This window comes from Equus caballus, chromosome 6 (genome assembly GCF_041296265.1).
Source record: "Equus caballus isolate H_3958 breed thoroughbred chromosome 6, TB-T2T, whole genome shotgun sequence".
Classification (NCBI taxonomy): Eukaryota; Metazoa; Chordata; class Mammalia; order Perissodactyla; family Equidae; genus Equus; species Equus caballus.
In genome coordinates, this window is record NC_091689.1 from 69,520,484 (window position 1) to 69,537,333 (window position 16,850).

Consider the following 16,850-nt stretch of genomic DNA (forward strand, 5'->3'; position numbering starts at 1 on the left):
GTTGTTGGAGAGAGTCCTAGAGAACCAGGAATTGGTTGTGAGGGGGCCCAGGAGGAAAGAATGTCAAGGAGAAGGAGGTCAGCACTGTCAGACACACCAGAGAAGTGCAGGGATACAGGAACTGGACATGACCTGTGGGTTCGGCGATCAGCCTGACCCCGCTGGTCTTGGTGGGTGCAGTGTCAGTTGCATGTTGGTCAGACAGAAGTGGGCTGAGGAAGTGGAGGCAGTGACTGTAGAGTTCCCAGCTTTTGAGAAGTGTGAACAAGTAAGAAAGGAATGAGATTAAACGGCTTGACAGGGATATGAGTGAAACCAAGAGTTTTTTATTTTGTTGGGGGTTTTTTTTGAAGAGGTTCTGTGGTTCTTTCCTTGACAGGAAGTCATGGTTTGCATTCTTTCCTCACAGAATAAATAGTTGTCCTCCCCCACCGCATACCTTTTAAACATTTAAAACTGTTTACAGCTGTATAGTTTTCCAAGTATTCAAAGACAGTTTGCCTGTGTGATCTCATTGATCTTCTTGAGAGGAAGGTACCAAATGTTATGCCTCTTTCTTAGATGAAAGCCTCAAAGCTCAGAGGGTGTAGCTGAGAAGTTACCCCACTAATCAGTTGTGGGGCAAGAATTTTTATCAGTATACCCTATCCAGCCCAGAGTTTGGGAATCTGTATTCACGACATTAAGTGACCATGATTTGCCCCGTATTCAACCAGTTAACCTCTGATTACCCCAGAAGAGAACCCAAGGTGTTTAGATATAATTTATAGGGCAGATTAAGAAGCATCTCAGAATCCGCCTCTATCTCCCCCCTGCACACTACCCTTCTCACCCACCTCTGCTCCCTCATGTATACACACACATCACCCACCCCGCATATAAATCTCTGCCATACACAGGACCTCAAACTCAGACACCTTCCATTGTCCATAACTGGATACACTTCAGTCCTAGTCTCAAAGGATTCTTGCTCACAAAGCTTCGCTACTCTCTTTTCGATATTTTCCTCTTTCTGGGGTTTGGACTTGGGGTAGAAAGGTGTATAGTTAGGTTAGAGAAATTGATTTTGTAAGGCCAGATGAGAGGCCATCTGTCAGTCCCTAGGTTTCAACAATAAGGGTTCATTCAGTTGATCATTAAATGTTTGCTGAACTTGCTTTCTCTCCTCACAAAGGAAACCCTGTAGAACTGAAGCTAAACGGTTTTTGTGTAAATTTGATCTAAAGCAATAGTTGTTTTCTGCAGGCTTTGATCCTTCAGGATATTCTTTGAGCTGCAAGGATTAACTATTCAGCATTGGGTTTTATAAGCACAAAATGGGGGTTGTCAAAATTTTTGTTCTGGCCTGATCTCAGCCCCTAAAATATGAAAGGGCAGGTTCATAGTGTTGGCATGTTGATAATTTTTACAGAGTGCCGCTTGTGTGGTGTAGCTTTGCTGCTTACCTGTCACTAGTTAGCTCCTTTCCCCTCCTCACTCCCCACAAGAGGCAAAAGGCTTTGCTTCTCGAACATATTAAAAGCCCATCAAGAGAAAAGAACAAGTGTCTCCTCTTTTTTTTGTCTGTAGAGTTTAGGTTGGAACTTTGCAAATTGTAGAAGCCCAATAAGTTTGTTTATAGAACATTCTTTGTTCTTAGCCCTTTTCCCACTTGTCCCACCCTCTCACAAATATTTAACATAAATATATTTACTAATGTAATTAACATATTACCATAAATGTAAATATTACACATATGTACACCCTGTAGAGAGTCTTCACTTTTGCATATTTCAGAAATTTTCTTTGACAAAGAAAGATAGAAGAATTAAAACATCTAGATTCCAGTTTGGATGAGTCACTTCTTGAAAGAATGTGGATAGATGGAGAATGTGGAAGGAACAGACTAGGACCCAGATGCTTGTATAATTACCTCCCACCTCTGTTTTATAGTCAATGTTAAGGATTTGGAAGGAGAGGGAATATTACCCTAATGAAGACAGTAACGAATAGTCTAATGATGTGAAGAATTGGGTCCCATGATTCTCATTTGACTGAGATATATTCTCCTTCCGACTTTAATAAAAATGATCCCTAGGGCATTCATTGACCTGGGTTAGAGTCCTGACGGTTGGACATTAATGAAAAAGGGCTAGTAATCTGAGACCCCCTGACATAGATGTATCCTCTTCAACGTTTGTTGTTTTCTTTACAGTGTGGTACCCGGGCAGGTCCCAGAAAGGAAAGTACTTCTCTGAAATGCTAACCATGTCAGAGGAATGATGAGCAATTTAAAAAAAAAAAAAAATCCTCCATCAAATCAAGTAGACTCTTTACTCCATCATTGTTAACACCTTGCAGACTGGGCAGAGAAGTTCCATTTATTTCAATGCGTCTTCATTTGCTTATTAGACATTCCATACCCTGCAAATATATTTTTGTTTTAAATCATTTTTATGAAACTAATTACAAAAGAAAAAAGCAGTTTTTTTAACTTACATAGAATGTTAAGCAAAAATACAAAATTCTTGGTAACACACTGAAAATATCTCAGGAAATGTTACCTCTTTACAGATGTGTTTTATGTTTCAGTGTAGTAACTGGTTCGTTCTGTTGTTTAATCTGGTGCTTTTTAGGCTTATAAGTTTAATCTCCAATTAAGGTAGGTAATTTAAGTCTGTTTCCTAGTCAGTCGTTGTCACATGCCCTACAACCTTAACAATATCCAGTCACTTCGTAATAGAAGCTATTTGTCAAGAAGTTGTAGAAAGAACAAGCAAGAGTAGAAAGACCATGCAAAGAGTAGTGGAAACAGTTGCAGAGCTGGCTGCACTGGTACTCAAATGTGCCCTACACCGGGGATCTTTGTGCAGGACAACTGCCATCTCATCTGGTACTTTAGTAACAGCTCCTGCTTGAACCTTTCCATCATAACACACATAAGAGTTGTACCCAGAAAATTATAGTATGCTATTTCCTTCTGAAATAAGTATTTGTTCTTGTTCTCACTGAGCTAGCCGTTTTTCCTTTTCCTCTGAAACCAGTAAGAATGAGAAAGAACCCTCCTTCCTCTAACATTCATTCTTATCTTAGAACAGAGGAGATCCTTGGAGATGATGTAACCCAGCTCCCTCATTTTGTGACTGAAGCGCACAGGACCAGAAAGGATAAATATGGTTTGTCCATGTCATACCAGTGGCTAAGCAGGGACAAGAGTCCAGGTTTCTGAATTTCTAATTAGGGGGTCTTTCTGTCCCCGGGCCTTGAAAAACCTAAGGGCCTAGCTACCCTCCGGGCACTGTGACCAACTCACAGGGGTACTGCTTGCAGACTATTTTAAAATTTCAAGGGAAACACAGGGGTATCTATCAAACACTGCAGAGACTACTTGCTCCCGGTAATTCACATTTTAGTTTTAGATTGTACTGTATTTCTTTCGATGACCTCATCGTTTTGCAAAGCTGAGGTTTTGATGGGTTACTGTGATAATGAGCAAGTACCTCATGAAAATCAATGTGGAACAGGAAATGAGGATGGCGATGTCTAATATGATCCTAAGATATGGGAGGTTGTGCAGGGCCAACAGGCACCCACATCCCATTAATAAGTAGGGGTAGTGATTTAAGAATGGAATAAAAATATTACTTTTTCTTGCAATTGTTTTATGTTTTCAAATCGTGCTAACTTGCTGGGTCAAAAAGTTTTTGTTGGGGCTGGCTGCGTGGCCGAGTGGTTAAGTTCGCGCGCTCCGCTGCAGGCGGCCCAGTGTTTCATTGGTTCGAATCCTGGGCTCGGACGTGGCACTGCTCATCGGGCCACGCTGAGGCAGCGTCCCACATGCCACGACTGGAAGGACCCACAACTAAGAGTATACAACTATGTACCGGGGGGCTTTGGGGAGAAAAAGGAAAAAAAAAAAGTTTTTGTTTATCCCTAACCACTTAATAAATGGATCTCTTAGGGATTTCTCTTGGCCTGGGGTGCCATGAAAAAGTTACTGAGATACTAAGGGCTCTGTGACTTGAAAAGTTTGGGAACCTCTGACTTAGAATATCTTTCAGGATAAAGCTTCTTACCAAGGAAGAGAAAGGGTGAATGAAACTGGGCATATTCAACAGCGAGGGGAGGCAGAGCAACACTCTCAAGGTTGATTGCTCAGCGGGCACAATGGCTGCTACAAGAGATTCTAGGCGATGTTGCTGCCTGCACGGTATTTGAAGAAGATAAATTATCGGCCTTCTCTACACCTTTTTATCTTGAGAAACTTTATGGGGATTATTGGCTCTTTGTCACGTGCCCTACAGTTTACCTTTAGGGCCTTATTATTAGATTCTGGGCAGGGTGGCCTGAGGCGCTATTGTGGAGACAATGTCAGAACACCCGGAGGTGAACTTGGAGCTGAAGAGGACGCAACTGCTCACTTGCCTTTCTTAGATCTGCCATTTTTGTCCATTCTGAGTAATTCCCATGGAATCAATTTTCTAGAAACTGTGAGCCAAGTTCTTTTTAGTTATTGTGTCTTGCTAGTTAGTAGCTCCACCCAAGAACATAGTAGAGTGAAAATTGAAAACTACATGTAGGAGGAATAAATATTATTTTTAGAAAATTATCATTTATGACATTAAAAATTTTGGAAAAGAGAGGAAAGGAAAATATCACCAATATTTCTTCCTCACAACTGATCTTATAATTTTGAGGTAGATGAGCCTAGGCTTTTGTTCCTAAGAATCTGTTCTTTTCTATGTAGTTGTTGATAGTATTCAGTTATATATTCTCTTTTTTTTTTTTTTCTACTTCCAGGAGATGGTGTAGCACGATGACTTATACTCAAGCTTTGGTCTCCAACGCAGTTCTAATCTCAGTAGTGAGACATAAAGCCAAGAGCTTAATTTCTGAGTCTCAGTTTCCCACACCTAAAAAATGAGGATAATAATCTTCATAGTCCCAGTGAGATTTAAATAAAATATTTGTAAAGTGCTTACTATAGTGCCTAGCACATACCAGGGACTCAGTAAATAGTATGTTGTTATTAATATACCATCAGCCTTTCCCTTTTGCCACATAGCCTTTGTGACCATGTTTTTAATAACTGCATGATATTCTGTCAAGTTGTATGCATTCTTATTTGCATAACCATTTGTCTATCATTAGATTCTTAGGTTGCCTCTAAATTTGCACTAGAATAAAAAAGTCTGCAGCAAGCTGTCATTCCTTCAGCAGATTCAATAAGTGCTCGCTGTGTACAAGGACCTTTTCTTGGCATCAGGAGCACAGAGTTCAGAGTGGCACGGTTGCTGGCCTTGAGGGGATCACAGTCTGCGGGGGAGATGTGTACAGATAATTCTGGCCTGTGGTAAACACCATCACTGTCCAAGTTACTGAGAAAGTGCAGAGGAGAGGACAAAACGTCAGATGCGGCCTAAAGAGCTCAGGAAAGGCAGGAGAGGGTTGTAGGAGATGAGTGAAGTGAGTTAATGGGGGTGGGGCGCAGGTTATTAAGGGCTTTTTAAGCCGTCATACAGAATGGGACTTTTATGCTCAGTGCAATGGGGAAGTTGGTTTTGAGAAGAGAATTGGCATTATCCTCTAAGGTTTGTATCCTGTAGGGGCAAAGGTGGAAGCAGAGTTTAATTAGGAAGTTATTAAGGAATCCAGGTGACATGGTGTGGCCTAGACCAGGTAGGAGTGGTGGAAGGGGTAAGAAGTGGCCAGATTGAAAGAAATAGCCCATGACACATGGTGAAGGTGTCAGAGAAAGAGTCAAAGATGGGCTCTCAGGCATTTGGCCTGAGTGACCAGAAGGGTGGAATTGCCATTTCCAAAAACAAGGAAGCATGTTTGGGGAGAAAATCAGAAGTTGAGTTTGGGGATGCTGTGTTTGAGATATTTATTAAACATCCAGACAGAGAGATTCAACAGGTAGGTAGATGTAGGAGTCTGGAATTCACGGGGAAAAAGGTTTGTCCTGGAGTTATAAATTTGGGAGGTATCTGTATATTTATGGTATTTGTACTGTATTTTAAAAACTTAGTACAGTTATTTATTTTACCCATTATTACCCCTCTCACATAAAATTTTCTTTGGTATCTTCATCTGTTTTTTTTTTTAAACCAGAAAAACTTGAGTCTGTTAAATTACTTTTCTAAAGTATGTTGGAAATTTTACTAAAAGTCTATATGGTAATTTGGGAAGACTTGGCATCTTTAAAATGATTCTTTGTATCCAGCAACATGTTATATCTCTGTTTAGTTTTCCTTTCCTTCTTCTGATAAGAGTTCATTCTTTTTTCCCCAAATAGTTCACACACATTTCTTGATAATGTTATTTCCACATTGTATACTTTTTGTTGCCATTGTTAGTAAATTCCATTTCATTGGTATTCTGGTAGTTTTTGCTCTTCTCAAGGAATTATATTGACATATTTGGCTACTTCATTAAACTTCTGGTACTATGAATAGTATCCTACTTGATTTCTTTGATTTTTTTTTCTAGGAATAGAATCATATCCACAAATAATAATTTTGTCTTTTCCTTTCAATATTTGTGTCTCATATCTGTTCATGCCAAGAGATTAAGATAGGGGGTGACTTTGGAATAAGGAGGCAGTTAATACCTAAAAGTCTGGTCACAGCTTACAATTTTTGTTTAGTTTTTGCTTTAGGCTTATCCTAATTATTTCTTTTCCTTGCCGTTTTAAAAATTTATTTCTGATGGGTTTTTTGAGTGCCTAGAGTTTACCTGTGTTAGATTTGTGCATTACCTCTTATGGTTGGTTTTGCTGTGGTATATTTTATTTTCAGCCATTTTGCTCTTCCAAGGACTTATTCTCTGATTCCTCGGGAGAAAGCTCTTTTCCTGCCAAATCAGCGTTTAACTTTCATGGATGCAGAAACAAATTCAGTAGAGAGTACATAACCAAGAGATTTCAATCCTATAGTTGAGGAAGGCTCTAATGAAAATTTTAAATTCAGTAGCCTTCTCCCCCACCCCCAAAATCCACAGACACAGTAAAAATGACTTTATACACAGTTTTTTCAAAAATTATTACATGTGCATTTATAAAACAATTGCCCTGGAAAACTTTCATTTTCAAACTAAGGTAGTTTTGCAAATTTGAAAATTATATTTGTTTAAAAAATCTTTCTAGATACAAAACCAGTTTCACTTCTGATGTGGATTGCAAATCAGAAAATGACTTGCTGATACCGCCTAGATTTCTAGAATGCTTTATCTTGAATTTTCCAGTTAACTTTCAAGTTTTATTTTTTGTTTGTCAAGTTAAGCCTCTTGTGACCTTTCTCCCTGAATGAACAGTGGACGCTATCAGAAATGTTAGGACTTTGTACCACCAAGGGTAGATTTGCTGAAAAGCTTTTAATTGGCCTGCATTGCCTTGTTTAAATAGCCAAACACCTGCTAGGCAAGCCCCTGCGCATGTGAGTGGCTATATGTTCCTTCCTTTAGGATTTGCAAGGCTGGAGCACAAAGACAGCGATTGTTACCCAATAAGCAGTAGTCACACATTTCTACCAATCGCCTTATGAGGGCTGGTTACCATGGAATCCACCATCTGTTCACTCCCAGCCGGAATGTGATTATCCTTGCTGGGCTGGGAACTGGGGGAAGCAGGGGAGTGTGTGCTGTGTGAAATTATCTGCAATGGACTGGGTTAATGGGAGGCTAGATTTGGCTTGCTGGAAGAACAAGTGAAGGGAGCTTTACTTCAGCCATTTGTGACTTCTAACCCAGAGGAATAAATTCAGCTTTTATAAGGTAAGTAACCCTGGTAGTATGTATCCAGTTTGTGCCATGTTTGGTATAGGGCATTATCTCCATGTGGTCCAAGGAAAGGGAACTATAAGCTCTTCTGGAAGAAATCTCCAGCATTACACACTTTTGTGGCATTGATTTTAAGCAGCTCAATTATGTCTGTACAGTAACATGTTGATGCTGGGAAAATACAAGAATTATTCTTTAATTGAATTATTTGTGCCTGTGAAATTGTTTTATGACCCCTGGAAGTGGCAAATAGACAATCATTTTTAATGGTTTCTCAGAGTAAATTATCCCGATATTCTTTTTGAAATACGCTCATGGCCACAACGTGTTCAGTGTTCCTCAAATGAGAAAATGTCTCAGGTCAGGGACATTTGTAGGTTATGATTTAATTCATGATTATTCTAGCCCACATAACTGACCTACCATCACTAGCTCCAGTTTTGAAATGCAACGTTTATGCAGTTTTATTTTGCAATGCTTTTGCACAAGTTTCAAGGGCCTGAGCATGTGGAAACAATGTGACACTGCTTTAACGGCGGGCATGCAGGCACAGTGTTAAGGCAGGGGCAAGGCTAGGGAGATCGGCTTCTATGTCAAGGGCTTCCTTTGTTTTTCTGTTTCAACAGCCCCTAAAAATGTGTGGTGCATATTGTAAGCAGTGGACGGAGATTTTGGTGCTAACAAATGGATGACTGACATTTTTCTGTGTGGCTAAGAGGTTGCTAGCTCAAACAAGGGACTTCTATGTCCTTTGTAAAGCAACATTGTATCCTTTTCTCCAAAACTGTGCCCTAAAATATCAAAGTGAAAAACAAAAAGTGTGCTGTCTATACTCTGGATACTTGTTTGGTGTAAGTTTTTCTATCATTTAAACCACAATGCCAGGTATCTGCGAGTCTAGCTGGGTCTGCCATTTTTATTTGATATAGGAAAGGTTGCAAGCAAAGGCTTAGCTTGTGCAGCTTTCGTCCTTCTAATTGTGCTGTTCTGCTGTCATCTTGGACATTCATGTCAGTAGGTCAATGGCTGCCCAGAGAGCTAGAAAAGGTCATTGCTAAATAGGCCTTACTTGTGTGATTTTCTTTTTTTAATGATAGTATAAAATTAGATAACCTTGTATTGGTCAAGGACTCATGTTCTTACTTCAAGAACAGGTTTTGAAGCCTGACTGGTAGTTGTGGATTCTTGGTATTAATTGTAGTTGACTTCAAAATTCTTACCTTCTTTTGTGCTTACTGGCCTATATATGTTGTTATTGTTATTTAAATTTTTTTAATGTACAAAATTAGATTAGGTACATACTACCTCTAAAAAGCATCTTTTTCAATAATAATAGACACATGTCTGCCAGAAAATTTCCTTAGAAGCATCTGTAAAAATTTTTAAGCTAATCTTGTATTATTGGGATGAAATTTTTACCCATAAAAACAGTCGTTCATAAGCAATATAAGTTTTGGGAGGAAATGAAATAATTTAAAAGCATGTGCATTTAGGATATTCGTGTTGCTTTTATCATCTTAGAAGCCTGAAAAAGCTTAGGAGTGAGTGGGTGTGAAGTGTGAGAGCATCCGTGTGCCCGGGATGTGGTTGCTTAAGCAGTCAAGGTGGGCTGGCTAAATCTGTACACTTCTCAAGTTCTCTAGTGTTTGTGGATTTCCTTACTATTTTTATTGTTGTTGAGTTAAAGTTGTAAGTTTGTTTTAAGTGGGTATTTATGTCGGAATATATCCTGGTTATGGATAGTGGTAGGCACTTTGTCATTTATTTTCACTTGTAAGCATATTTATTAATATGTTCCTTGACTGAGTTTTCCGAGTAATAGATAATAAAGCCACAAGGGTGTTCAAAATGTGTTGAAAAAACTTTCTTTCATCAACCACTGGATTTAGGGTTACACTTTCTGAAACTGGTAAAGAAGATCGGGCAGCAGAAACAGTCCTGAAGCACCTGTGATCCCACCCAAGGTACCTGAGGGACAGGAGCGCACTGTTGTATGACATGTAGTGCGCTTGAGAGGATGTTGTTTTTAGACTTGGTGTCTCTTATTGCCCATGGTGAGATGTTCATGTGCATTCACATGCACGGTCAGCAGTGAGACCCAGCACTGTGTCCACAGTCTGTGGTAAGGATTTTAGTGTACTGAGTTCTCAGTCTGCTGTGAAACACAGATTTCTGCTTCTCACCGGCCTTGTCTGTGAGGGTGGGAGAGGAGCAAGATTTCAGGGATCTCTGAGCCTTCTCTCAACTTTTCAAACTCTTTGATGGCATAATGCTTTTCAATCCTTCAATACAACTTAAGATTTTACTAGATGACAAGTTTATATTCATGTTTGTAAATATGTAAAGGTACCCTTATTCAGAGTTATTTCTTATTTAAAAAAGTATTATATACACGACAAATTGGAAACTCTGAATTTAGTGCTTGTAGTGACTCAAATTCATAACAGTCTGAGTAGACAGCAAGTCAACCCACCACTCATTCATCACAAACAGTCAAATCTTTCTGCTTCTTCCTTTGACGTGTTATGCTGGAATGCTGTCTGGCTTAACTTATATTTGGACCAGTAAACTACAGAGCTAATAAGCACTAGTTAAATCCTCACATTTTTCTTCCTATGTTTTATTGCCACATTCTGTCTAACTTCTAAATGGAATCTTTCTGTCTCTTTGCTTTTGGGGTACAGATTTATAATCCATTTTTTGAAGTTAACTGTTTTTGACCATTGTGGTCCCCTTTGGCCCTTGAGCTGTCTGCAGTGATGGAACGCTGGGGACTGAAAGTGAAGGAGAACCTGCGGATGCTGTCATTGCTGATGCTGCTGTGTTCACATGTCCTTGATGTTGAAGCTGTTTGCATTTTACATGGCTTTTAAATATAGATGTACTAAAAATTGCCCTCTTTTGCCCTCTCCCACAATTCCATATTGCCATGGTTTCAACAAATGCTTAGAATGAGTTAGTTTTGTGCATCAGTAAAATGTTGCATTGCTGCATTAGATACAGAACTACAGGATGTGAAACCTATGAGGTGTGCATGTCAACGATGTAAACTCCCCCAAAAACTGTGGCTCAAAGGTGGTTGCGTTTGGCAGGGTTTTTCTTGATGAGAGTGTGCCATATATTTGATTATCAGCAGCTGTTTCTTCCGAGATGCTTCCTCTTCTGTTTTTATAACTGCTCCTATGCTTCTGTAAAATAAAAAGGCAAACCTTCTATAAATTGGCAGCGAATGGGTATATGTAGGCAGCAGATCCTTGGAACAATTTCATGTAACGCTCTCATCTCTTTCTCGTTCAATTGCCTCCACTTTAAGCTCAGGAATGGCTTGATGGAGTTATACGAGGGTGTCTAGCAATACTTTATTCTTAGAAAAATTCCGTATTTTACAAATAACCCCAGCTCTATGGGGCTAATTGTTCTTTTGTAACAAATGTGTTGAATTACTGACTTCCCCTGTAAGTAGTTTCCTTCCTTTCTTTCCTTCCTCCTTGTCTGCTTAAATCCTGTGTTCTTTTAAAATTTTTTTACCAACTTCCTGCTCCTAAACTCAGATTAATGAAATCATGAGATAAGATGTATTTTCATAAGGCAAACAAATGGAATCTGTTGGATTTCTTAGATCCGTGTTATTCATTGCTAGATGTTTATTTTCACGTGATTTAAAGATTGGGAGGATCTGTCAGGATCATCTCCTTATAACTCTCTCATTTTACACAGAAGAATCTGAGGCCCATAAAGATTAAGCAACTTGTCCAGAGTCACAGAACTTAAGTTGCAGCAACAGCTAATGTTGAGTATTGCATGTTGAATGCGAAGAGATGGGGTAAGGTCAACTGACTTCCTACATTGTTACCCTCATGAGGAGCAGAACATTGGGGTGTCGCCCTAAAGTCTCACAGAAGCGATTTTCAGTATGCCCACAGGGAGAGCAGCTTTGAAAGGTGATTTCCTCAGTAACAAGCTCATAAGAAACAGATACATTTCTCATTATAAATGCCTACACTTAAAAAAAAAATGTGACTGCCAAGCCAACTGGATGTTTTTTTGTTCTCTGCCTTATATCCATATTTATGGGGAAGTAAAATGACGATCAGAATGTTGCTTGCTGATTATGGAGCCCAGAGCAGGTGGGGGTGGAGCACTAAGGAAGGACAGTCTGAAGGACGAATATAGTTCCACTCCAGGGCACACTTGACACCAGATACTATATTCCTCTTGTGGATTAATGCACCCTCTTCTATGGACATTGCTGGAGACATACAACCTGTGTTTGCTTACACAGCCTCCCTTTTGTCTGCTCCCCTCACCCTACCCACCTACTCTACTTTGCCCAGGACCACCCTACTGCCTATTGAGACATTCTTTGTTTCTCTGTTACTATCATGAGTGTTGTCCTTGCATTCATTCATCAGATATTTATTGAGCATTTATTCTATGCTGGGCAGTGTTGCAGGTAGAGGTAGAAGATTGAGCATGGAATAGAATGGGCAAGGTCTTTAGTGAAACTTACATAAGGAGGAGCCAGCCCTGGCGGTCTAGTGGTTGAGATTCCGTGCTCTCACTGCCGTCGCTCAGGGTGGTTTCCCAGTTAGGGAACCACACCACCCATCTGTCGGTTGTCACACTATGATGCTGAAAGCTACACCACTGGTATTTCAAACACCAGCAGGGTCACCCATGGTAGACGGGTTTCAGCAGAGCTTCCAGACTAGATAGACTAGGAAGAAGAACTCCCCCACCACTCCCCCCCCCCAAAAAAAATGGCTCTGAAAACTCTATGAATAGCAGTAGAGCATTGTCTGATATGAGAGGATGGGGCAAAACACACCTGGCGGGGTGCTATACACAGGATCACTAGGAGTCAGATTCAAATCGACAGCACTGACAACAACAGTGTGATAGGGAGGAGACAGGTAATACGCAATTAAACAAACGAATGAACGGTGTAATTTCAAATAGTGACAAGTATATGAGGACAAACAGTGATGTGTCAAGGAGGCATTTTAGGGCAGCGAACTTGAGGTTGCTTGAGGTTGTGTAATCAGGAAATGCTTATCTGGGAAGATCTTGTATAAGCTGAGACGTGTTGTTATCCCCACTTTCTTGAGGTGGAAATTGAGGAAAGCTATCACCAGGATCATACCATGTTCAGTTAGGGTGCAAACCTACACTGCATGTTGTCTTTACTTTTCTCTCAGGACTTCGTACTGAATATATGTTCTTTTTCGAACTCGGAGTTTAATGGGCTGGCACGGGAAGGCGTTTCAGTACAGTGGTTAACAGCGCGAGCAGATCTAGATTTAGTCCCGTCTCCCACACTGGCTACCTGGAAGTCTCTAGGCAAGTTATCTCTCTAAACCTGTTTCCCCATTTGTTAGAATTTACGGGGTTATTGTGGGTATTGAAGGAAGTAATATTCAAAAACCCATTTAGTGCTAAAGGTAATGGTGATTGTTGTGATGTTCTCTAATGGACATCAGTAATAATCCTATGAGTGTTAAAATACTCGCTACTGTTGGTACTGAAAGCCTAGGAGTACTGTTAGCTCTCTGTCTATAGGATAAATTTTTCTTCGATCTCTCCTATTTACTCCCGCACCCCTCACATTCATTCATTCAACAAACGCTGTTTTAAATTGTTTTTGTTTTGTTTTTTTTAAAAAAAAACACTTTATTGAGGTATGATTGACTTGCAAAAAGCTGTACATATTTAATGTATATAACTTGATGAATTTTGGAGATAAATATACACTCAAAACCATCACCACAATCTATGCCATAAACATGTCCATCACCTTTAAAAGAAGAAACACTTTTTTTTTTTGTGAGGAAGATTAGCCCTGAACTAACATCTGCCGCCAATCCTCCTCTTTTTGCTGGAGGAAGACTGGCCCTGAGCTAACATCCGTGCCCATCTTCCTCTACTTTAGATGTGAGACACCTGCCACAGCATGGCTTACCAAGCGGTGCTGCGTCTGCACCTGGGATCCAAACTGGCAAACCCCGGGCCGCCAAAGCAGAACATACAAACCCAATGGCTGCGCCACCAGGCTGGCCCCAAGAAACACTTTTTGCATGTCCATCTGCCCTTGCTAGATTCTGGATGAAGAACGTGATCAGACATGGTCTGTGCTCACAAGGTGCTCAGCTAACAATCTGTTAACCAAGCAATTGCATTCAGTGTGATATTGGTGACACAGTGGAGGAGGGATGCAGGGGACCAAGGAGCAGGTGGTCCACTGTACAGGCGAGGCTGGGAATTCTAGTCTGAGGCAGCAAAAGCAGGGAGGCAGGATGGGCCTGGGAAGTGCTGGTAGCTCGGTGCAGAATTTGAGCTAAACTTGGGCAGGATTTGAGGTGGAGCTCTTGGCTTGCATAGAAGTTTTCACTGTATCCTATAAGGAATCAGGAACCTTTGAAGAGTTTTACCCATTCAAGGAATAGATCTTCAGTTTTGTAGTCTAAAAAGATACCTGGCAGTCTAAATTATGGAGACATTGGAGGAAACAATGTCCAAGGCAGCCTGAATTATTCTTCTTTTTCATCTTCCTCTTCCTCCACAGCAGGCAGAGGTTTTCTTCTTTTATCACCACAACAATACAGTTAAGTCATGTCTTATTCTTGACATTGAGATCCTAAAGTCAGCACGTAAGGTAAAACTTGCGGAGAGTCAGCAAAAGTCCTTGAGAAATCCCTTAGGAAGGTGTAGCTTGGGAGATCAACCTTCTCATAAAGTCCAACCCAGTGTGTGTGCTTTTCCCCAAGGGTTGGAAGAGATTGCTGCTGCTTTGTTTGGGCAAGAGATGAAATAATGACTTTGCTTGTGTTTAGGGGCCATGCTGTATGAAATATGAGGGAGCAGCAGGTTCGTGATCTCTGTCTCACTCCTGCTATGTGCATATGAGCTTTGGCGTCAAGTTGCCTGAACACTTAAACTATTGCACTGTGTTTGTGCGTGCTCTTGTGCCCCTGTTTTCTATATCTGCAAAGCATTTGTGGTTCAATTCGAGCAAGTTTTAAATGCACTTACAGTACAACTACTGTTACTGTGATAGCAATTTTTAGTATTTTGTGTATGTCAGACAATACAAAGTACATTCATCATTTCATTTAATCTTTAACAAACATTTGAGATAAGTGGAATTTGTCCTCGTTGACCAAATAAAACTGCTGCTCTGAGATAACATACTATTTTCAAGTTCACGAATAAGTAAATGATGAACTGGGATTAAAACCCTGATCCATTCTGGCTTCAACCTTATATTCTCAGCTTTTACACACAATTTTCTTGAATTGGAAAGCCATTGTATGAACCTAGGCAAAAAAATATAGGAAACTGAAATATGGCAGATGTAGGTATAGAACCGATAAGATCCCAAGGATGAGGAGGCAGTTAACGAGTTACTGTCTTTAAGGAGCCTTTAGGTGGTTAGTAATTGTCAAAAAACATGAATAGATATTTCAAAACACAAATGACTAATATATGAAGAAAAAGTTTTATATAACTGACAAAGAAATATACAAAATAAATATTCTGTCTTTTATTTCATTGGCAAAAATTTCCTAAATGGTCATATTTGGGATTGGTACCCTTATATACTTCAGATGACCATGTAACTTCAAATGACAGTGTAAGTTGGTATAACTTTTTGGAAAACAATTTGGTAATATGTATTATCTTAATTAGAGAACATTTTGTTGCAAAGAATAGAATCCCACTATAACTTAAGGGAAAAGAGGGATGTATAGGAACAATAAAAAGGTATCTCCTGGAGCTGAACTGAAGACAGTAAGTTCATCCAGGCTTCACAGGAGCCTGGAACCAGGACGGTTACACACCCTGCTGTCCCTCAGACTGGCCTCTTCTACAGCTGTCTGGATGGCAGAAAACATGGCCACCCCAAATCTCCATTAGACCACTTCCTTGCCCACTGCCCAGCTGAAACACACAAGTTCCAACTACTGATGCCTTGGAGAGAGACTCTGAGGGCTAAGCTTTGGATGGCACTTACCTTGGTCCCACTAGATATGGCCATGGAACACAGACATCCCTTGACTTAACCCAGTCAGAATGTCCTGTGAAGCAGGAACTCTTTGAAAGGGGAATAGTTAGGGCAAGCAAACAGAAGAACACACACACCTACTACATATGTCGGTAGCATTAAAAATGTTCATGTCCTTTGACCCCACAGTCCCAATTTTAGAAATCTACCACTAGGAAGTTCCTGCGTGATCCAGTGAATGATTTATCGCATCACGTCAGGTGTTCCAGTGTGAATGGGGAGAAGCGGGAAACTCCTAACATGTTCAACAATAGGGACATGGCTAATGAATTATGATCTATTCATGAGATTGTATGTTGTGCAAATATTAAACACGTTTTCACAAAGTAAAGGAAAATGCTCACAATGAAATTTGAGTGCATATACATGTTGTGTATGCTGTACTAAGTTGCATTTTATAGAAAAAAATCCTAGAATTACACCAAATACTAGTTATCACTAGATTTTAGAATCACTTTTGTTGTCTTCTTTATAATTTTTTGGTAGATTTTAAGTGATTAACAATGGACTTACAGTAATTGTACAATTATAAAAAAATAAATTAACATGAAAATATTCAATAAAACTAATTATAATTTGGTAGGCAATATAAATCTAAGTAAAGTAACAATAACCAATATAAGCTAGTATGTATTTGTGTTATGGATTGTATAATAAAATCTTAAGGATGGATTTCCTAATAGACTTTTTAAAAGTCTGTTCAAGAGCTATTTTCCTATCACTGGTGGTATTCCTATAGAAATTAGACAAGCACTTATAAGAGATACTGTAGAGAAAATTCATCTGTCAGGTATGTAGAATTAAATTATTTCTAAAATCCTTTTCAACCCAAATAGTCTGTTATGGAAACAGAATTTTCTTGGGAATGATTGTTATGGTTGTTAGGAGAAGGTGTCCGAGCCAAGTAGCTTTTGTGAAAGAGAGGTGAAATTCTTATATAAGAGACATCAGAGTCTGTGGGATTAAGCAGGTGGCACTGAATTTGAGTCAGAACTTGCAGGAGGTGATAGGCTGGTGTTGGATTATGTGA

General features: G+C 39.7%; 1 protein-coding gene across 9 annotated transcripts in view; it reads left to right on the forward strand.

Moving 5' to 3' along the window:
• The window catches only part of FGD4 (FYVE, RhoGEF and PH domain containing 4), a 190,999-nt gene that overhangs the window by 76,478 nt on the left and 97,671 nt on the right, over positions 1-16,850 (forward strand). Inside the window, exon 1 of one of the 9 annotated variants that reach the window (XM_023643340.2) lies at positions 7,367-7,752. The exons of 7 other annotated variants lie outside the window; for them this stretch is intronic. The gene's annotated coding sequence lies outside the window, so the exon portion shown is untranslated. Of the gene's footprint in view, positions 1-7,366; positions 7,753-16,850 lie in introns of those variants that run through there. One more of the 9 variants, XM_023643341.2, reaches the window with a different exon arrangement.